Genomic DNA, 24,263 nt, shown 5'->3' on the forward strand with positions numbered 1-24,263 from the left:
CAGGGTAGGAAGGACCCTGGGTGTCAGCTAGTTATGAAAAACAAATGGTCCTTCAAACAATTTTAAATAAAAAAACAATCAATATAGACCAGAATTAGTACTGTATTAAGTTTAAGATGTCCAGCTGGACATTTGAATTTAATAAATTAAAAAGTGATCGTTTGCGATAAATCAGAACGTAATTGAGTGGGACACAGTCCTGTATCCTTCAAGAACAAAACATAAAGACAATCAAAGAATAAACAAACATTTTTCAGGCAAAACAAAAGAAAAGCTTTTTGCCTATGCAAATAGTGGGGGCAAGCTTTTTTAGAAATAAACAGTAATGCGCTAGCTTTAACAAGTGAGTTTAACATGCATGCTGGTTATAGAGTCAACGAAGTTTCGATCTATAACTAGATACATAGATTATCATCAGGACAAGAGTATTGAGCAAGCATGAAATTATGCTGCCTGTAAAGATAAATGAAAAGGGGAGGGAGGCAGGAAACAAAGCATTACAATTGTTAAGGAGCGAGAGAGAATTGACACGTGACCACCAGCCGTTTAACCACACTGTGAAGGTTAAAATTACAAAGGGCGATGGAAACTTTAATCTATTCACAGTGAGTATGTGAGAAAACGGGCTTGAGTGATGACAAGCCTGAGAGTATATGGACGCATATTACGCCTGAAGTATGCTTGATAGAACAGAGGGAGGCAGAGTGAGACATGAACAGTAAAAAATAATGATTTGCTGCAGGTGACCTATGTATGTATGGGCCTCCTATTACGATGGTGGTGCGGTTGAAAACCCATTTCAAGACATGAGATAATGAGTGGGTGTCTAAAAGTACCAATTACCTGACCACGCAAAGGGTTCTTGAATTAAAAGAACCGCGAGGATCTAGACTGTTTTGTGAGCGAGGTGAGGAAAACCGTATGCGAGATAACAACCGCATCTGGGTCGTGGGCCGCGGTGGTGGACTGGAGCATTCTTAAAAAATGAGCATGAAAATTACAGGGTCTCACCTGAATGGCAAACACGGGCTGGGCAGCATCAAGATGTAAGGAAGTGAATGGAGCTGGAGGGTTAAAGGCTGGAGGTTAGTGCCGCGAATGCGGTGAGGAATGGGAACGTAGTGTACAGAAGGGCGGGAGCTTACCTATTTAGATCGGATATGGCTGACAGCTGTATCCAATAATAACGGATGAACAGAGCAGGGTAAATTATGGCGCCAGGGTTAAGGATGGCGTCCGTGGGTATAGGTGCAGTGGCTGCCGAACACTGGAAGGCTCCTTGCCGATCACAAGAGAGTGCCTAAAAAGGGGGAGAGGGACATCAGAGGCATGCGGGGCATTCAGTGAAAGGGTCCCGGGGAGTACTAATACCATTGTGGCACCTGCCCCGCGATACCCTAGCAGACCCTGTCTTTCATGCTTCGCAGGAGACTCAGATTAGCAACTATTTCACTGAGAACTACTGCAACACTGCCTCCGCTAGTTCCATAGAGTGGGATGCATTTAAAGTTGTCATCAGGGGCACCTGTATGCAAGAAATTGTTGATGTGCGTCACCCACTGGAAGGGGGATAAATGTTGCTGAAACCCACTTTGCCGATTTAGGGAGCAGAGCTGATAGGGTGCTACCGTTGATCTTACCTATTTAGCAGTGAAAACTGACTAAACAGCCCTCCTCTTGTGCCTACCGAGCCTCCATTTTGAGGACCATGCATCCAATATTCATAAGAAGGGAGACAAGGCAACACGCATGCCTGCTTTTCTGGTCCAGCAGGAAATGGCCACTACTCCCATCACAGAGATTTGTCACGCTCAGGAGTTCTTGTACATACCCAAAGTGAGATTCTACAGGAATTCCATTCTTACTACTCTGCGCTTTATCAACCCTCACCTAATGTCAATCAGGTTGCCTCACAGGATTTCCTGGCAGGCACCCCCCTCCCAATTATACTCCCCATTGCAAAAGTGACCCTAGATACTCTGATCACAATGCAAGAAAGTTACTCAGGCCATCAAAGATTTAGCCCATAATATGGTTCCGAGCCTCGATGGTCTCCCCTTAGAATATTACACTTAATTTTGCCCAGCATTGACACCCCGTCTAGCAGCAATGCATGAAGCCACACTTGAATGCAGTGAATTAGCCCGCTTCGTATGAGAGTCTCTGTTGGTTTCAGTACCAAAGCCCGCTGACAGAGACCCCATAGGGTTGGAATCTTATTGGCCCTTCGCCACCCATCGCCGGCGCTGATTATAAAATATTTGGGACAATTTATGCTACTAGATATTCACAGGTTGTCTTACCCCTTGTATACATAGGTCAAAATGTATTTGTCCCTGGGATCAGTACCTCGCAAAATATATATTGCCTTTTCCATTGTTAGGACCAGGCAGAGCGTCTTCTCCCAGAGCCGTGTGTCTTACATTGGATTTGGAAAAGGCGTTCTATATGCTTTCATGGGACTATCTTTTTTTTTGTTGCTCAAACGTATGGGCGTAGGGAGATGCCTGCTTGCTTACACCTGGTTGCTCAATCAGAATCCACTGTCCTGAGTGCAACCAGGCCCCCTTGCCTCAGACTCCTTTCCAATAAATCGTGGCACTCGAGAGGGCAGCCCAGTTTCTCCCTTACTATTTACCTTAGCGATGGAGCCATTTGTTATACGACTCAAAGGGGAGGGACAGATGTGAGGTCTCCCACTGGAAGACCGCATGCATGTTGTCTCCATGTATATGAATGATCTGCTTCTTTACCTCTGGGCTGTGGAGATGGACCTCACCCCATATCATGTTACTTTGTTCAACTGAATTGGTCCAATTCTGCTATTTACCCTCTTGGCCCAAACTGACTTATACAGACCATCTTTCTTGGTGGATGCATCCTGCCTGGTGCTCGGAGGCAATTCGCTAATTGGGGATTTGGCTATACTATTCACCGGCAGACCTATACAAAGGGAACCTACATAGGGCCCTCTTGGCTATCCGTTCGCAAATTATATTTTGGCAATCTCTCCCACTTGCTCCAATAGGCAAGATAGCATTAACCAAGATTATTCTGTTGCCCAGATTGCTCTCTTACTTCACTAACATCACTGTGGTTCCCCCGCGTTCTTTCTTTTTGGATCTTGACTCCCTCTTATCTACACTCATACTGGCCTCAAACCATCATCTCATAGCCCTTAGGATATACAGCTCCCAGTGGACCAGGGCAGACTAGGTGCTCCATCTTACAAAGCATACTTTTGAGGTAGCGCAGTTACAGTGGCTTTCTTACTGGATGGCTGGATGCTACATGGGAGAAACCTGCAACTCCCCCGAGGAGACCTTCCTACCACAACCATGCATAACCTTCTCCTCACAGGGTGGTGCCCCTCTCTCTGTGGTCCCTTCAATTCACAGTGTCAGGCACCTGCATGCAGAGAATATATCGCCTCTCCAGTGACAAATCGGCCTATGCGACCAAATTTCCATTGGTAGGCCTTCCCCGCTTTCTGGACTTTTATTCCACCATGGAAATGGCATCCTGGACATCCAACTCCATATTCATAACCGGCAGCCTTGACTCTGATGGTCAGTTCCTCACCTATGACCAGCTTGTCACCAAATATAATCTCCCCATTGGTCAGTTCCTGACATACAGGCAACTACTTAGCACTTGCTGTGCCTTATGGGGCCCTTTGGATCCAGAACCCCCTCCCATTCGGTCCTGCAGATTATTCTGACATCTCACCACTTAGTTGTACAACTTCATTCGCACCCTCTTAGGTGTTCCACTTACTGAGCTAAGAATCAGGTGTGTGGAGTATTCGGGTGGGCCATACACGACAAGAAATGGGAACAAGCATTATTGCAGGTTTCACTAAACTCACATTTCAAGAATTCCCAGTTTAACGTTCTGAAAATGGCGTATCCCACACCTGCAGTCTGAACTGATATTATCCAGATGCACAATTACCTGTCTAACCTGCCCCATCCCACATCTCAAATATATCCTGTGGGCATGCACCACGTGACCTGACATATGTCGGAAAAACTGAAAGGAAAATAAAAGTGCATTTGAATGTACACAAAAGTAATCAGAGCCCACTCAGAAAAGTCTCTTGTGGCTGTACATTTCACCATGCATAAACATAACAATAGTCAATTGAGGTTCCTGGTATTGGAACTAGTACCTACATTAGAAGGAGTTGACAACATGAAACGCTTGTTGCGGCGAGAACGGATTTGGATCAAAAAATGTAACTCATGTCAACCGAATGGTCTTAATGGCAGATTGGAATATAGTTGTTTTTGTAGCCAGTACGTTTATACAGTAACCATATCTTCTTCATTGCTTGAATTTGGATTATTTGCTTTTTGATGTATTTTTCAATCCTTCATTTACACATAGGATTTTTAATAATTTGATGGATAATTTTAACCACTGTTGTTTATTCTGCAGCTAGTTTTTGTGCATACTTTTAAATCTCAAATTTCTGTTTCACTCTTTTATTATTCTATGATTTCTGTTCACTTTTTCACCTGCATGGTCCTTGCCAGTCGTTGGTCACGTACACACCCGCTTTTTACCCATTTCAACATGGCGTCACTTTTTCCGCTGCATAATCTTGATCCCACGTTACAGTCCTTTTTTAATGTCTAGAACGACAACTCATAAGCCCGCAATTTACAATTGCGGAAGTTACACTGCGGCACGATTCTAACTAACACTTGACTGGAATGAACTCCTTAAACACCGGCAAGGTAAGCCAAGGTGATTGTCGCCTATGACGATTCGTCATTTTAGCGCTTTGAGCATGTATACGGAGTAATACTTTCATCTTTTACCATTTCAGAATGTAGACACTGCGATATCCGTATTTAACTGACAGTGCCGAAATTTGTTGTAAGCACTGGTGGCTTATTGAACTGGATCTACTGAAATACATTGACTAGGTATGTTCATCGAGCACATTTGGGTAATGCTTTAGTACTCATTATTTTCACCCGCACGTCGCTGTGCACCCGAGTTGTACATCCTGTTTACAGGTTTGGTTACTTATGGTACTCTCTTGAAAACTTTAAACACAGGAATCTTCATATACAGGTCACTCACACTTTCGATGTAGGCTTCCCGAACTTCTCCCGCACTTCGTAGTTTGTTCACTCTCACAACCGATTAGCACATATTTTGCCCACTTCTTACCATATAATGATAATCTTGATATCTCCGACGCGCACTGGTATATACATTAGTGGTGGTAATCACAGCTTTTTTTCTCATTACCAACAGAATAACTTTATGTAGATATGAAACTGGAGGTGTTCAGCTTCTGACATCAAACTTTCTTTTTTTTCAGAGTAATGGCTCCCCTGATGAAGGGTGAACCTGAAATGCATTGGGAATAGTAACATGGCAATGCTTAATTCACCGCAAAAAAAAGAGATTTTTTTTTTAAGTACAACGTTTAAATGCACATGTGGCAATTAACATTGTGATTTAACAAGAAGACAATAAATTCAACTAAATCAAAAAGAAACAAACCGATTTATTGAAAGCACTAATATACTTTTCTTGAAAAGGGTCCTGCAACCCTCTCAGAGTGCAACCAGGGGAGGCGAGGTGAGAGTCATCTAGCATTTCTTTAGTAATTTTTCACATACGCCTTAAAGTCAGCTGGCATCTTCCCATTTGCACCTAAACGCATTATTATCACATGAAGTTTATGGATTTTTAAATAATAATAGTGTGCCTCACCACTTTCACATTGACATTATTCAATTTCTGACACCTAAGGCGGGAGCACCTGAGCTACAAAGATGTTGCATGACGAAATCACAAATATCACGGACAACCGTGCTGAAACATTTGGCTTTTCATCTGAAGTTGTATGTATTCTTTCATTCCAGAAGCGGATTCCTCCACTTTCAGCCCAGCATCTACACAAAGTATGATCAAGCCACTATTGTACATCACTAAAAGGGAAATAAACCAACAGTTACACGCAGGCACCCTCATCAGATATCATAGAGCACAAAGGATTCCGAGGGGCCTACGAATTTCCTTGAAGTCCACATTATGTAAGAACAATCTGAAATTCACTGAACTGTTGCACGCCATTCTCAATAAATGTTCACTCAATCTAATTTTATTGATGGTTGATGAATTGGCAAAAGTTATTGAAGATTTAGAAAAGGAAATTAACCAAATCAAAAGAGATTTAAATACTAAACTCTCCTCTGATGAACTTGATACTGTCTTGGGTGACATCAACAAACATTTGGACAGTTATGCCAAAGAAATCAATGAAAGAAAGATAAGAAAATACAAGAGAGATTCAATCGACTACAAACTTGGCAAAGTTAATAGTTGGGCAGACATCTATGCCCTGCGGAGACAACAGCGCCCATTTTTCAAGAGATCCACCGATGGGGAAAGTTCAACATCCAATGATTCAACCAATAAATCAGGATCTAACAAGGATCGCACCAGCAAGGACACCTCCGTACAGGACAATGACACCATTCCGTCAACCAGCACCTCTACTGGGGCTCATTTATTAGAGAAAGGCCAAAGCATGAACGTCGAACCCGGAGGGGAAAAGGGAACAAAAAACAAAGATCTTCCAATAGCCAAGTCGACCCGGAGTCAACTTTGATTATTAATATCTTGAACACCACATTAACTAACTTTTAGATCAACACATTGCAAAAAGGCACATCATTTGTACCCACTCATCATTCCAATACACTCGAATTGGATATTGCAGTATACAAATTCAAGAGGAATTTGCGCATGAAACACTTTTTCAAGAATGTGGTTACCTCTGTAACACCTGCTAGCCAAGACACTACCAAGGGTCTTAAAAAGAAAAGCACCTTCATGGCACCCTTGAGTCATAAGATCCATGACTCTTATGAAACAGTAATACTCAAAGAAGTCAGAGACATACACAAAAAGCCAAACCACAAAATCTCTAATTGGACTACCAAAGAAAAACAAGCCATTGACAGCAATGCCAACAATCTCAACATCATTTGCTGCAAAGCTGACAAGGGTGGTGCCTTGGTGATCCGCGACACGTCCTTTTACCAACTAAATGCAAATGAACATATCCATGAAGTTTCAACCTATTTGAATTTACCAAACAATCCCACAGAAGAATTCCAAAAGATCTTACATTCAATCGTCTGTAAAACATGGGAATCGGGAGTCATCACTGAAAATGACAAAGAGTATTTACTGATTGACCATCCTCGAAGCCCCACCATATTCATGCTACCAAAAGTAGATAAAAACATGCACATGCCACCGTTTTGACCGATCGTTTCCACAAAGAACACCATCCATGAACCCACAGGAAAGTACCTTGATCGTCACTTACAACCACTAATTCAGAACATGTCAACCTATTTAGGCGACATCACAGACTTTTTGAACAAAACTAACAATATACAGTTTGATGACGACACACCAATCACATTATGTACTATCAACGTCTGTTCCTTGTACACATCTACTCCTTACCAACAAGGTATTGAAGCAGTTGAATCGTTTCTATTGAATCATCTTATTGACAAAGATCTTAAGGTATTTTTGTTAGAACTTTTGCAATTCACACTGTTTCACAGTTACTTTCGATTAGATGATGAATATTATCAACAACTCTCCAGAACTTCCATGGGCAATTGGGCAGCACCTTATTATGCAAACCTCTACATGCACCGCTTCGAAATTGATCACATCTTATCAAAAAACGAATGGAGTGACAATATGTTAGCATACTGGAGGTACATAGATGATATTTTTTAAATATGGAAAAGATGATTTGTTGCAATTCTTTGAGCATATCAACAGCATCAAGGACTGTATTAAGTTCACCAACGCAATTGATTAACATCAATTACCATTTCTGGATGTACTGGTTATCAAACAGGGGAATAAAATGGTCCCAGACATTTATGTAAAAAGCACCAACAGGAATAACACTCTTCGTTACTACAGTTGTCATCAAAGATCTTTAAAAAAACATTTGCCTTACTTGCAGTTCTTGAGAGCTAAAAGGATCACATACAATAGTGACCAGTATGTAGTTACCAAAAATAGATTATTAAGCCGATACAAGGAAAGGAAATACCTAACGGATGTACTGGAAAGCGCCATAAACAGAGTTGATCTTACAGACAGAAACACATTATTAATGGCTTCTAAAAAAGCAGACAACAGCGAAAGACCAGTCTTCGTACCTTAATTCTCATCAAGAAGCCAGCAAATAAAGCGAATAATGTTGAAATATTAGCCAATGGTAATGAATGAACCTGACTTCAATGGAATCTTCAACACCAATCCACTATTCGCTTATCAAAGTACGAAAAATTTAAAGGAACTTCTATCTAAACCCAAGCAAGTTACTGAAACTTTCTACAAAGGTAACATTTCACGTATACACCCGCTTTTTACACATTTCAACATGGCGTTACTTTTTCCACTGCATAATCTTGATCCCACGTTACAGTCCTTTTTTAATGTCTATAACGACAACTCATAAGCCCGCGTTTTACGATCGCGGAAGTTACACTGTGGCACAATTCTAACTAACACTTGACTGGATTGAACTCCTTAAACACCGGCAAGGTAAGCCAAGGTGATTGTCGCCTATGACGATACGTCATTTTGTCATTTTGAGCATGTATACTGAGTAATACTTTCATCTTTTGCTGTTTCAGAATGTAGACACCACGATATCAGTATTTAAATGAGTGTGCCGAAATTTGTTTGTAGAACTGGTGGCTTATTGTATTGAATCCACTGAAAGACATTGACTAGGTATGTTCATCAAGCACATTTGGGTAACGCTTTAGTACTCACTATTCTCACTCGCAAGTCGCACCCGCTTTTTACGTCTTGTCCACAGGTTTGGTTACTTATGGTATTCTCTTGGAAACTTTAAACACGGGAATCTTCATATACAGGTCACTCACAGTTTCGATGTAGGCTTCCCGAACTTCTCCCGCACTTCTTAGTTTGTTCACTCTAACAACCGATTAGCACAACTTTTGCCCACTTCTTACCATATAATCATAATCTTGATATCTCCGATGCGCACTGGTATATACATTGTTGGTGGTAATCACTGCTTTTTTTCTCATTACCAACAGGATATCTTTATGTAGATACAAATCTGGAGGTGTCCAGCATCTGACATCAAACTTTCCGTTTTTATCAGAGTAATGACTCCCCTGATGAAGGGTTAATCCCGAAAATGCATTGGGAATAGTAACATGGCAATGTCTTAATTCACCGCAAAAAAAGAGAATTTGTTTTTGAAGTGAAACGTTTAAATGCACATGTGACAATTAACATTGTGATTTAACAAGAAGTCAATAAATTCAATGAAATCAAAAAGAAACAAACCGATTTATTGAAAGCACTGATATACTTTTCTTGAAAAGGGTCCTGCAACCCTCTCAGAGTGCAACCAGGGGAAGCTAGGTGAGAGTCATCTAGCATTTCTTTAGTAATTTTTCACATACACCTTAAAGTCAGAGGGCGTCACCCCATTTGCACCGAAACTGATTAATATCACATGAGGTTTATGGATTTTTAAATAATAATAGTGTGCCTCACCACTTTCACATTGACAGTCATGCACTGCATTACAGAGATTTTAGCACTCAGTACACACAACGCTACAAGAGGTCACAGAGCTTGTGGACCTCCAAACCTGGGAGGCATGTGCCCTTGGCATCTTCAGGCACAAGAAATGACAAAGTGTGCACCCGGTTCACAGCATTGGCCCTCTTCCTTGCAAAATGCACTATCACAATGCACTGCCACTACACAAGCCTACCACCTGTAGAGGCCTGGTAGGGTGCCCTCCGCAAGTGGGGTGCAGCCGAAGAGGAGGCGCTTTGTTGCGAAGAAGCTCCAGGTCTTCAGAAAGTTACCATTTCTCGGCATTGGGCTACCTTATTAAATGACCTCCAACGGAAGGCGCATAGCGATCATCTACCACTATGAAGCTTTCAGTGAATGGTATGTTACAACTGCAATCACACTGCATATGTTCTCGCCCAGTCTTCCAGGCCTATCTTGTTCCACTGTTGTATCTCTCCACCTTTCTCTTACACCCCTCTGTGCCCAGATCATACCCAGTCTGTGCATTGCTGCAATATTCCGTTTTAAGACACCCTTCTATCCAGCGTTCTCCATCCTCACAAGACCACGGATATATTGAAAGGCTGCCCTCTCATGCTCACTGCCTCTTCCTCTCCCAGTTATACCCCTGTTCCCTTAACTTGATATACAGATCCATTTTGCACTGCAGATCTCAGTCTATGAGTCTCCTCGTCGCCTTTCTTTCCAGCTTTCGGACCGATGCCCGTTAGAGCTTCCTAGAGAGCTATAGAGGAGACTGGCTTTGGATTATCTCCCTGGCCATCTCCAACCCACTCGGTCTTTGGGCTGACTTTCCCTTTATCTCTTTTACGTCTTCCCCCTCGTCCTCTCCCTTCTCACTCCACCTCTCCCCTTTCCCTCTCCATCTGTCTCTCCGGACATTGGACACAGTTCTTCCTCGTCTCCCTGCTATGGCTCGTTCCTCCCCTCCTTTCCTATAAATTCTCTCAACCTCGTTGTTTGTTTACTATACCTCACTACGCTATTGTAACGGATGTAATTTGTAATGCAATGTTCCTCTGTTATAGCGCTCTGATACCTACGGGTCTAGCCAGCACTTTATAATCCTTTTCATGTACCTTCTAATGCAACGTTCCCCTGGTTCTGCGCTCTGATACCTCCGGGTCTAGATAGCGCTATATAACCTTCGCAAATCAAATAAACTAAAAACTGTTTTTTCCTGAACGCTGAGACCTGAGCAACATGGCTAATGACCGGTGGAGCTGCTTGACAGCTAATGAGGAGATTGGCCCTGGTTTCCCCCTTGACCGTCACCTACCCAGCTGGACATTGGGCATTGTTCCTCTACGTCTACTCGCTATTACTCCTTCCTCCCCTCCCTCCTATGAATTATTGAAACATTATTTATGTGTACTGTACCTTACTATGCTCTTGTATCTGATGTCACTTGTAACGCAACAATCCTAAATGTAAAGCGCTTTGATACCCTCTTGGGTCAAGTTCGCACTATATAAAACTTTATAAATAAATAAATACTGTTTTGTCACTTGGGGCAATCACATTGTTGGCTGCACAGACATTATACTTTATCTTCTTAGTTGAAATCTAAAGTGTGCTCTATATTGAAGCCCATGATAGTTCTGTGAATATTGTGCTGTGCGCAATTTGTCCTCCCTTTCCCTCCCCCATCCCCTTTGAATTTTCGAAAAACTGTAATAAAAAGATGTTTCCCCCCCAAAGAAAATTGAAATTTTGAACCAGAATGGGGAGTTTTCAGTATGAATGAGATGGGTACATGAGTTGATACAATATTGGGGAGAGGTAATTGTGAAAATTGGAACGAAGAACAACATTTTACATAAATTGTGTATATTTTATATGAAAAATATCAAGAGGATTTAGACACAGGCATTGTGTCAATTTAGTGTTCTTGAATAAAAAAACGTAACTTTGTTAAGGACTAAAGTATTTGGCAGATATTACTGTACTGAGTATCGAGAGAAATCGTGGGAAAAAGGATACTAACTTGAGAGAACATCTCAGATCTACTAAGCTTCAGTTATATATATTTATAAAAAATAATTTTTCTTTTGCCTCAATCAAGAGGAGAAAGAAAATTATAAACATTAATATTGGAAAAATATTGCCTGCATTTATGCTCCAAATATATTGCCTCTAGATTTTCTCCATAGTGTTCCTGATGGGGGAGTAGCTTGCACTGGTAACACAAAGGGGACCTCTGCTCCTATGTCTGACAGTCAGTAACATTTCATCTTGGTCTTGTGGCTGATACACTTCGAGGGAGATTTACTGAGGTTTTAGGCAGTTTTTGTGTCACAAAAGTAAGCCAATTTACTAAAATAAAGTACTCTCCTCCCCCCTTCCTTGAGCCGGTGCTGAAATCAGCTGCCATGCGCCACAGAGGCACCTTTGCGCAATGGTGCAAAGGTGTCTCTGTGAGTCTAGCATAGGTTTTGTAGTGTAAGGAACCCCTTCCAGTACGAAAAACTATACATAGACTAACTTGAAGCCTTTTCCCACTTGGTATGTGTGCTGTATAGCGCAGCACACATGCAAAGTCTGAAAAAGAAAGAGAAATGAAAGCCTTTCTCCTTCCTTGCGCCAACTTTGTAAGGGTGCAGTTTTCATGATCAACCCTGTTTACTTTGTTTAGTAAATTTGGTTTAGCGTGAGAAACCTGGGGTGGATGCATGAAAACGTCCATGCTCCACCCATGGTACGCCCCTTGGCGCTAAGTAATGTATAGCAGCGCTATGCGCTGCTTTGCATTACTTTCCCATTATTTCCAGCACTAAAAATGTTTATCACTGAAAAGTAAATCGTGAAAAAAAGATTTTGCGATGATTCACATCACTTCTGTGACACAAAACCAGCATAAAATCTGAGTAAATCTCCCCTAAGGAATACTGCTGCAAATCAGTGACATGAAAACAATTTCCTATGCACACACAATTTCAAATTAAACACTAGGTAATGTAGTTGTTAGTCCGGTCAATACGTCCATATTAATTATTGTCCACTTCTTCTTGATTGAACAATTTTTTCTTTATTGCTTGAGCTACACCGCGCCAGCCGACACGTGTTTCGTCAGAGTGAAGGTCGCTCTGACTCTTCAGGGCTCTCTTCTATTAACGGTGTGCGTTGTATTTCCACTGGACCGGTGATAATTCCAACCCGGTAAGGGTATCTTTATGTATTGTGTGACTTGAAATCTTCACTTATGTCTGTATGAAATAATTAAAACATGTTCCGTGCGCCGTGTCAGTAAGCTAGGCGGAACAGGAACAATCCTTTTGTTTAAATGATTAATGCTGTTATGCTGGCCAATTTTCCGTGTACTAGTCGCCGTAATATAGACAGTTCTCCGTGGTTTCACCACAAAAAGTCCGAATGTCCCTGGACCTTCTGTTCCGCCCGGCCGTGAATCCCGCGTCTCCCAGCAATGGTGTTTTCGAAACCTAGCTTACTGACACGGCACACGGAACATGTTTTAATTATTTCATTCAGACATAAGTGAAGATTTCAAGTCACACAGTAATATTCCCTTTGGAGTTTGGTAGCGGGAGCCCCAAACACTAAAACCATGCATTGCAACCATTGCCCGAGAACCAAGAAGTTAGTACTGTCTTTATCACAGATTTTGGAGCGGGACATACAAATATTCCTTGGTCAAGTGTAAGGTGCTGATATATAATACTTCCCCCAATTTGACTATGAACTAGTCAGGGGTTGCATGGGGTATGCATCAAGTGTTGAGATCGTATTTCTGTAAGGTAAGTCTATGCAAAAGTGAAAAGTTCTCTCTGACTTTGGGACAGACTAACATGAATGAAGAGGTCCATACAGTTCGGGTTGGCGCTAAAAAATGTAGGTGAAGCACGTTAGTTTTTTTGGCCAAATGCGTGTTTTCTAGTCTAGGACCTTTCTATAGCAGTTACATGAGGTTGAATCTTAATTATCAATTCAATATTTGATTGAGGAAGTACACCTTGGTAGTATGGAAAGAACTTAGGGGTCTATTAGGATGGCGGTCGGAATATCACTCCGCTAGGACTGCGGCATAACCGCTGGTCCAATTAGTATGCTCCACAGTCGAAATTTGACCACTGCTGTCGGATCGCGGCATTCAACATTGCGGCGGTAGCTGCTGCCAGCAGCACCGCAGCGATGTCCAAAAACGCATGTCCTGCATGTCCCTGCACTGTGTCCCAAGCAGTGCACAGTGCCTTCTACCTGGTACAGGGACATGGTACCCCCCCAGTTCACCCAAAACCCCCCCAAACAAATTGGGGGCTTGCAATGGCAGGCCGGAGACATTCTCCACATTCCTTTCCATGGCGGTTCCACCGCCGCGGATAGGCTGGCTACCGCCGGCATCATAATCATGCCAGCAGAGCCTGGACCTGCACCTGCCCCATTTTAGCAGTCCAGCTACTCCTGCCAGGCAAGCGTGCGGATTGCTACTGCCGGGAAAGTGGCGGGCGGAAAATGTCACCACCGCAGTCGTCACCGCCATGCTAATGAGACGAGTAGTTTTCTGGGTTGCGATCGCGGGCGGATGGCCGCCGGCGGGGGTCATCCGACCACCATCCTAATAGACCCCTTACTGACGTTTATTTTTTAAATTCTTTTCATTGACATTTAAAATAAATGTACATACAGCTTGACATCATAGTAACAGACCAAAGAAGACGACAATAATGACATCGTTGCCAACCCACTTTACAAACATAATAAACTTGTAGGACTGCTTATTTGTCACCAATAATTTTTTTCAATCAACAGAACAAACATTCTCTAAATATTTTCAGTCTTGAAGGGTTTATAACTATGGATTGTGTCACCACCGTATGTCCACCAAAATTTTCAACATAAGGGGATGACAACAATGTGCATTTTCAAGTTGTTCATATACAGCACTTAGTGCTTAGGGCTAGAGTTAAATATGTCATTATTACATATGTTATTTAACATATATAGGGCCTCATTTATGGGTGTTTTGCCATAGGACAGCGCATTCCTGTCCTTTTCCCCTGTGCCAGCACACAATGCGCTGCCATGCACAAACTCAAGCACCTTTGCATCCTGGTGCAAGGGGGCCTGCTTTGCGGGGATGATTATTTTTGTGTAGGAAGGGAAACCTTTCAGCAAAAAAACAATCACAAGAGGCTTTTTCCTATTTCTACGTGTGATGCAGAATGCAGCACAAATAGAAAGAGGACAAAACGAGGAGAATTGAGGATATTTCTCCTTGTTGTGCCTCCCTTATGCCTCCCCTCGGGAGGCGTACGTTTTGGTGCTGCCTCAGACTTACGAAATCTGGGGCAGTGTTCAAATGCCATGGATGTTGCTGGGAACATCCCCAGCAACACCCATGGAACACCCCTTTCTGCGTGAAAGGGGCACATCTTTATAAGGCTATGAAAGTCACGTAATGTGGCTTTACGTGGCCTTATAAATATGCCAGTGGTACATTGGGCCAGCAGAACATCAAAAAGTGGCGTTCCAGTGGAGCAATAGTGCTGGTAGGGCCCCATAAATGAGTTTCATAGTTTTCAAAATCCATATTTGATCTTCTTTTCTTCCTGCGTTCCTGTGGAGATCTCTATGAGTGTTTACCATGACCCTGGGCTTGAATAGGAACTTGTCATGATTGGCAGAGCAAGGTGGAAACAAAATGGCCACTATATAGTTCTGCACTGGTCCCCATAACTTCAACAAACGCACAAGCATTCCCCATAATGCCAGCAACTTAGTGGAGACCATGTAATTGGGCCAGGAGTTTACTGTCTGAAATTGGAAGTAGAACTAGTACTTTATACTCAGGTTGAATGGTACAGAGAGATGTTCCTTAGTTGTATTAGTGTTCTTGTCTTTCTTGTGCTTTTCCTAAATTATCAGCTGCAACTTTCCTCTTTCCCTTTCCATTCATTGAGTGCTATGTCCATGAGTTTATGGGGTTGTTGGTTAAGCACAACCTCAAATTGACTAGCATATTTCAAGGATTGTGGTGTATTACGAAGTGTGAAAAGGATTACCGGAAGTACTATATCCAATCTCTTCCTTTTGAACAGGTTACTGTGCACGTGTTGAACGGTTTGTTCTACCAATCCCTTGGTCTTGGAATGATACACAACTGTTGAATTACTTTATTTGAAGCATTTAACACATTTTGAGTAGCAATTGGGATCTGATCCTGATCAATCATATTTTATTTTAGTAGTTATTGATAGGAGGAAAATGGCAAAGGCATATCAGCCTTGTGTGCTGCTGAAACCTTTATGGTGGGAAACACCTCCAGGTGTCATGCAGTGTATTCCACAAAACACATGTACTTAAATTCCTTCTGAAAAGCTCCCAGGGACCAATAATATACATCCCTTTTTGTTGGAATGGTGTTTTCAGAATGCGTAGCGGATGTAAGGCTGCCTTTTGGCTTTTTAATTTACTTAGTTGGCATATAGTGCATTGTATCAGGCAGCTTCTGGATATATACCTGGCAAAAAAAATCTTTCTTCAGGATGTGGTGGCATCCAATTACATGGCAATAGAATTGCTGTAGTACAGCTGACAAATTATTATGGTACTAACAGATGTTTTCTGCCATGTTTGTGGAACTAGATGATACATTAGCCCTCTTTCTTTATGGCAGTGAAGACACTGGGATGTTTGAAGTTGATGTTTACTTTTATAGCTCCTAATAATGTGTTGTTTCATATAGAATAATTTTCTTGGGGACCTCCTAGAAGATGGTTTTCTCATCTAACCACTAATCGGTGGATATTCCAGTAGCGACCATTATCTTTTTTTATCCCTCTTTGTTAGTTGAGTGTTTAGTTTTGCTCCTCTTCTCTTTAGGGCATTTCTTTCCCATGAGCTCTGCTGATAATTAGGTCTTTTTAAGTCAACTACATTTTTTTTGTATTAGGAGAAATGCTGAATTTCTACCCATACCCTCCTTCCACACTAAGATAATGGTAGAAGGGAATGAAATGTTGTGAATTGGCAGAGGAATCTGTTTTCAAAGTAATAGACTAACTAAAGAAGTACCAGAAGATCTGGACACAATAGAGGGGGGAAATGGGCCTTGGTGAAAAATAATATGGGGCAGTTACATTTACAAATGCCAAATTGGCGTAAACTGTCAGCAAGCCTGCCCAGGAAGTCAGAGTGGATAGAATAAACTTTGCATAAGTTCCTAACACCACTTGCTGAAACAGTTGAGAATCATCTTAAATGTATGTCCTTAACTTGCAGAGTGTAGCGTAAGGAAGATAACTTATTACATCCCCATGTACACAAGTGATGTTAACGTTCTCATCCCTCCTGCCCAACAGTACATATGAATAATGACAGTCTGGAGACATCCATTGTTAACTAGCCCCCTTCTTGGGACTCAATAAATGCTTACATTGCAAACATATGTATAACACCTGCATTCTAGTTCACAATAGCTAATCCCAATCACCAAGGGTTCGACTTTCTTCTGTTGGTACAATTAGCAGTCAAATGAGAAACCCTTAGGGACTAATGACAGCAGGCTTGACAGGGAGCGTAGTGATATAAAAAAGAAGAGGCCTACCAACTACCCTATGGCATAATTGAGATACACTAAATACTGTCAAGTGGGTGCAGTAGCCATTTTAAAAGTGCCTGAAGAAAAGCTAACCTTCTTCACTGACACTATGCTACAGGACATCAAAGACACCAGGGGCTGCATTATACATTATGCCCCAGGGGAGAATATGGTTGTGTGCCCGCCTTGTGCGCCACTGGGCACAATGGTATTACGGAAGGGGTTTCAGATGCTTCTGCTGCCCCTTCTGTAATACTGATGGGGATGGCCCATGTGAGGTGCCATGGGCATGGCCCATGCAAATGAAGAAATCTCTTTGCCTCTGCGTCTACACCGTATTTTAGATGGGGGCACAGATGCAAACAGGTCCTATAAAGCCACATTCACAAAAAAGTGGTGCACTGTCAGTGCATCTCCTGAAGGAATCCCTCTGGAGGGTGGAAGGGGTGTCCCGTGGACACTCCAGACATCCCTCTGCAGGTGAGTGCAGTCGCTCATTATAGCCACTCTTGTTCGGAATTGTAACAGAGCCCTTGACACAGTGGTTTAGGAGAGACACCCAGCCAAATGTCTTTCAGTGGAGAATTGGACAAGAAGACAGTGTCTCACTCTATGCCGATGAACTGTTGTTGTTCATACAACAACCAAACTGCCCTCTCCCCAGAATATTCCCCATGTAACAGCTCTACAGTGAGCCCTGTGGCCTCAAAGTGAATTGAAGAAAGTCCACATACATGTTGTTAACAGGTAAAGTTCCAGAGGATGTGAAAACCCCCTGAATAGGGACAGCTTACAACCGCTTCAAATAATTAGGACTGATGGTCTCGAGAGATACTAAACAATGCTACGACCAGAATATTGCCCGATACTTAAGAAAACCAACCAGGAGATGGAAGGGTGTGCCACTTCATCAATTACCATAATGTGGGAGGGGTGCACATTTTAAAATTATTGCATTTCCACATATCTTGTATAGGTTTCAGAATTACTTAAATGCTCTCTCTTTGCAATTCTTTCAATCCACACAGTCCCTGCTCAGTGCTTTTATTGTGTGCAGGAGATATTCCAAGGATTTAATTTTCCAAGTGGACACAGGCCCTGTTTGGTGGTGATTTAGGGATATCCACCATCTGAAGGAATGATTGTGCATCCCACTTAATTCCACTGAATGAGTGGCTCTTCTGTGATAGAGATGACACAGCGGTGTGGCTCAAATAGGATCTTCTTGAGCCACTAGTCGCAAAAGCCCATATATTATGGCTTGGAGACATTAAATGGCACGGGAAATTGATGGACACTCCTATGTGGCATGAAGTGCTGTTTAGTCATGTGACAAAAATGGCAAGGGTTTGGTTCTTGGGATCCTATTAACATCCCAGAGCTGGTTGATATGTGGGCAAAGAGCAATATCAAAAAATGTTAAACAAACGGCAGAGCTCTGTCCTCCAACTTTTTTTGTTGTGACATCTCACAAGGTACATTCCTACACTTGGAGTTGTCCAGTGATCACTCAATACTGGAGCCAGATACTTCAAGCTCTGGAGAGAGAGGTGGGCTATGTTGTGCCCCCAGAGCCAAAAGTGGCATTGCTGGGCTGGATGTATGATTGAGGGAGCAGGGTTGGCTCTCATACCCTAATAGTGATTGGACTCTTGATAGCTAAGCAGGACATAGGGTGGAAGTAGAGGAGCCTTGAACCCCCCATCCCCTACCTTCCTTCCACACTAAGATAATGGTAGAAGGGAATGAAATGTTGTGAATTGGCAGAGGAATCTGTTTTCAAAGTAATAGACTAACTAAAGAGGTACCAGAAGATCTGGACACAATAGAGGGGAGAAATGGGCCTTGGTGAAAAATAATATGGGGCAGTTACATTTACAAATGCCAAATTGGCGTATACTGTCAGCAAGCCTGCCCAGGACGTCAGAGTGGATAGAACAAACTTTGCATAAGTTGCAATCTATTCTCCAAGCAAGCACTGTGTGTATCGTTTCCTTGAGTATACTGAAAATGAAATAAAAGTTCTATTAAAAAATAGTAGTCAGATAACCACAATATGCATAGTAAAAATACTTAGAACCTATGAGCTTTCACTCTTCTTCCCAACATACCTTCTGCTGCAATGTTATTGCCTACCTTTGCCTCAGCCCTCCTTGATGGCTTTTTCTCCACCTATTCCGATGGTTGTTGACAGTACAGCTCCTGGAGTAGATGGAATCCCAGCAGATTTGGCCACATACACCCAATTGTAGGCTGAAGCTAAATCCACCATGTTTGCCTGGGTGGCATTTGGGTGCTGCCAAACCAATTTCTGCACAGCCTGACAAAGAGCTTCAGTGTATCACTCTGATAAGTTTTATCCTGAATCTCCAAACTGGTATTCTCTGCTGCTATCTTTCTGCTTTTTACCTAAATATTTTTTAATTGCATTTTAAACAGTAGCACAACAGTGCAATCATGCAGAATGAAAAATGTCCTAGCTAGCGTAACTGAAAGTTTCAATTCTATTAAGGACTCGGAGGCGAGGATTATGCTTTTTCTTTTGTTACTTTATTTAACAGCAGCCATTTTGAAGTCAGTAACAACAACAACTATTCCAATGATACATCAGGAATATGACAAAAACAATAGAGTCCACGTCTAGAGCGCCTCCTGTTCCCTGCTCCAATGACGGCTCACTGAGGTGCTGATAGTCGTTCCTCAGTGCCTAGCCTTCCTGTTTCGTTGCTGTAGGTCAGCCAGCCCAGAGGTTTCACGAGTCTTGTTTTGCCGATTCTCCTGAAACGCAAAACAGAACATAAGCGGCAATCATGGCTAAGGCTTAGCCTGCAAGGCAAAACAGATCAAAGGATCACATAATAGTTGGATATCATAAAGCAGTTGAGCTGGCCAGGCAACAAAACAACAGGATCCCATAACAGTAGGCTATCATAAAGCATTAAATCTTTTACTTACTCCTATACACAGGAGGGCAAGAACAAAGAGGCTTTGTACCCTGGGTAGGATAATCCTCGCTTCCGAGTCCTTAATAGAATTGAAACTGTCCATTACGCTAGGTAGGAACTTTTCATTCTATGGCAGGACCAGAGGTGAGGATTATGCTCATTTAAAGCTTGCTCACCACCAAATGAGCCATATCAATAATCGGTTTAAAATAGAACCGCTAAAGGTGGAATCTGAAGACCAATCCGCTGCATTCAGGATGTCTTCCAGAGGAGCTCCCAAGGTAAAGCCTTAGAGGCCATTGCTCCTCTGGTGGAATGAGCATCAAAGACCCAAAAATCAATGCCAGCTTCCTGCATGACCCACCTCACCCAGCAGTCAATGGTGGGGGAAGAAACCGCCTTATGAGGTTTCCTAAGCGCAATGAGTAATTGTCTTTCCCCTGAAGGACGAAACTCCTCCGACATCTCCTCATATGCCTTGAGGCCGGCCAGCCACCACACACAGTTTCAGAGAAACTGGAAATGCCGTATAAGAAATAGAGCGTGATCCGCACTTTGTTCGCCTGCAGATCGTAAAAGTAATTCCCGTGGGGGGAAACAATTCAGTTGGTAACATTCAGGGTCCTGACATCCGAAACCCTTCTGCACAAAATAAGGCAGAGAAGCATTGCCAATTTCCCCGACAGCTCCTTTCTAGAGAGGAACCGATTTGGTTGCCATGACAGGAACAAGTTTAAAACCCGGTTAAGATCCCAAAGTTGAGAGTACCGGGGCTCAGGAGGCAGCGAAAGGCGAATGCCTCGAAGAAGATGGCAAACCAAGGGGTGTTCACCTACCGGTAACCCGTTAATGACGGTGTGAGCCACAGAAATGGCAGAACGGAAAGTGTTGATAGTTCTATAAGCCAAGCCTTCCTCCGCCAGAGAGGCCAAAAAATTCAGAACTGAGGTTATATCTATTGCCATGGGATTGAGACCCCGTAGCACCAACGATACCAACTCCTCCAGGTGGAGCGATAGCGTTTGACCGTGCCGTCGGCCCAAGCTTTGGGCATGAATCTCTCAGCTGCTCCCGAAAGGCCAGGGACCGCCCAGCGTCCCCTGTATACTCCATGCCATGAGGGTGAGACACCCCAGCTCTATCAATGGATGAGGATCCCCGGCTGGATCGGGCAGAAGCGACGGAAAGAGGGGGAGTGGGATTAGAAAATCCGAAGAAAGTTCCAGAAGAACCGGAAATCAAACTTGAGACCTCCAAATCGGATAGACAAGAACCACGTCTGCCTTCTGGGGTCGAACCTGGGCCGAGACTCTCGTGAGCATGGCAAATGGGGGAAAGGCATAGCCCTGTTCGGTCTGCCAATCCTGCACAAACGCATCTGTTTGTGATGCCAGAGGGTCCAGTCTCCAACTGAAGAACCTGGGCAGCTTATGATCCAGGCAAAAGGCAAAGAGGTCCACTGTAAATGGACCCCAAAGGGATTGAAGGTATGCAAAAACCCCCGGATGCAATTTCCAAAGACTCCCGTTGTGGAGATGTCCAGAGTGAAAATCTGCTATCTGGTAGTCCCGACCAGGAAGGTACTCCGCTGTCACCGAAACCTGATGGTCCAGACAATACCTCCAAAAGTTCACCGCCATGTTCGAGAGAGCCTTCGAGCGCGTGCCCCCCAGATGATTGATATACCGGACAGCCGAGATGTTGTCCATCCTGAGCAGAACACAAGAACGGACCGAGTCTTTTGTCCAGCATTGGATCGCAAACAACCCCACCAATAGTTCCAAACAGTTCATGTGCAACTGCTGCTCCATAGGGGACCACACATCGCCAGTTATGAACTCACCACATCGCGTGCCCCAGCCTGATCCGCTGGCGTCAGACTCGATAACGATATCTGGCGCTGAACTGAAAATCGCACGTCCATTCCAGACCTCCATGTTGGAAAGCCACCATTGGATCTCCTCCTTGGCCTCCGCATCGAGGAATACCTTCTAGGAATAAGATAGGCCTTTGCGAAGGTGTCGTGCTTTGAGGCACTGCAAGGCCCTGTAATGGAGAGGTCCGGGGAAAAGGGCCTGGATTGACGCTGACAGAAGACCTACAATGAGGGCTATCTGCCTGAGAGAAAGATTGTGTTGGGCAAGGGCCCTCCTCAGCTCGTGACGGATTTTTGTCATTTTCCAGGCTGGAAGGCTGAGAGTAGCCGTGACCGAATCAATGGAAAATCCCAGGAAGATCACCTGCTGGGACGGAACAAGCATGGACTTTGACTCGTTGATTACCTAGCCCAGGCCCTGCAGTAAATTGACCGCTGTCTGGAGCTGACAAGACAGAGTCGCGAGACATTGTGACTTAAGTAAAATGTCATCTAAAAACAGTATGAGCCGCATCCAGGATGCATGCAGACGCTCGATTACCAGACGCAAAACCTTGGTGAAACACCAAGGAGCGGAGGATAGACCGAAAGGGAGGGTGGTGAACTCTTACACCTGGCCCGCCAAAGGAACTGCAGGAACATCTGATGCGGAGGAAAAATTGGTATGGACAAATACGCGTCCTTTAGGTCTAGCCGTGCCATCCAGTCGTTTGGTCTGAGAGGATCGTGAAGAAGATGGATTCCCTCCATCTTGAAGTGTCTGTAAACCAGCCACTCGTTGAATTACGCAAAAGAGACTGGACCTCCTGGTCGACAAATGCGTCGTCCGCCGCCGAGAATTCCAGAGGACGCGGCGGAGTCGGCTGATACGGTTCTCCGCGGAACTCTATATGAAAGCCTCGGACAGTCTGGAGAACCCATGAGTCGCCCGTCACTGACGTCCAAGCCTGAAAAAAATGCACCAGCCAGCCCCCCACTTTTGGTTGGGAAGAAAGGAGAACACTCACTGGAAGAACTGGAGATGCCGCCGCCTCTGCCACCACGGTTCTTCCCTCGTCGTCCCCTCATAGGGTAGAAGTTTCCAAATCTGGCCTGGTCCTAATAAGACGCCTGGTTGGAGCCTCCTCTCTGCTGGTTAGGGCAGCCAGACGAGCGGCCCCTGCCTCGACTGACCCCTCTGAAAACCCGTGGGCGAAAGACCATACGGATAGAAGTCTGCGCCCTGTCCAAAGATGTGAACGTATTCACGAAGCGCCCTACCTCCTTCATAAAGGGCTCACCAAAGAGGCCTCCCTGAGCGACGGCTCCCACCTCTGAATCAGCCAAATCACCTAGCTTGCGGTCCACTTTTATCAATAGGGAACTTCGTCGCTCCGTCAATAGGGCGCAATTAGCATTTCCAAAAAATACTACTACGCGCTGGACCCAGGAGAAGAGATGTTCTGAAGAGATCAAGGGACCCAACGACTTGGCCTCCTTAGCCATATCGAGAATTTTTGTGATGGGTCCCAGAATATCTAAGAGCTTGTCTTGACAAGCCTGCCAAGACCTATTGATGCCCTTTTTGGGGTCCTTCATGAATTTCTGTAAAAACGTCGCCATGCGGGGATCAATTTCGGGAGTTGCCGCCACCTTCCCCTCCAAAGAAGGGCGTGGACACTCCGCCTGAAGACAATTACGCACCGACGCCTCTAGCGGCCGTAGGATGAGGCTGGCGACAAACTGGGCGACCTTGTCACAGGCGCCCAATCAGAAGACCTTGGATGCAAAATGTCATCTGGGTTCAGCAAATCGGCGCAAAGATTCTGCTTGTCCGCGCCTTGATCAGAAGTGGCAGGCACTGGTTGGGAAGGCATGCAGGAGCGTGAAGGACCAGCCCAGGTCATCGGCCCCATTGGCAGAGTTGTTAGGAGTAGAAGCCGCGGTAGAGGGCTTTTCTGGCTAAAAAAAGCCCATTTGAGGCGGGCAAAGGCGTCCGTATCCAGCCCTGTGTCCTTGGCCCGCTTAGCCGGAGGCGGCTGAGGATCAGTGGCAGAAGCGCCGGTATGTAGAGAATCTACATTGATTGGGCTGCTCTGACTAACCTGTCGCAGGCCAGTTCTATTTTGCTTGAAAGACGATCTTCCAACGGAGCCATGGCCTGCTCCACCGCCTTGTGAATGGATGAATCTACAGAATCGTAGAAATCTTCGTCCCACTGCAATGCTGAAAGAGGATCTTCCTCCCA

Source organism: Lissotriton vulgaris, chromosome 4_1 (genome assembly GCF_964263255.1).
Source record: "Lissotriton vulgaris chromosome 4_1, aLisVul1.2, whole genome shotgun sequence".
Lineage (NCBI taxonomy): Eukaryota > Metazoa > Chordata > Amphibia > Caudata > Salamandridae > Lissotriton > Lissotriton vulgaris.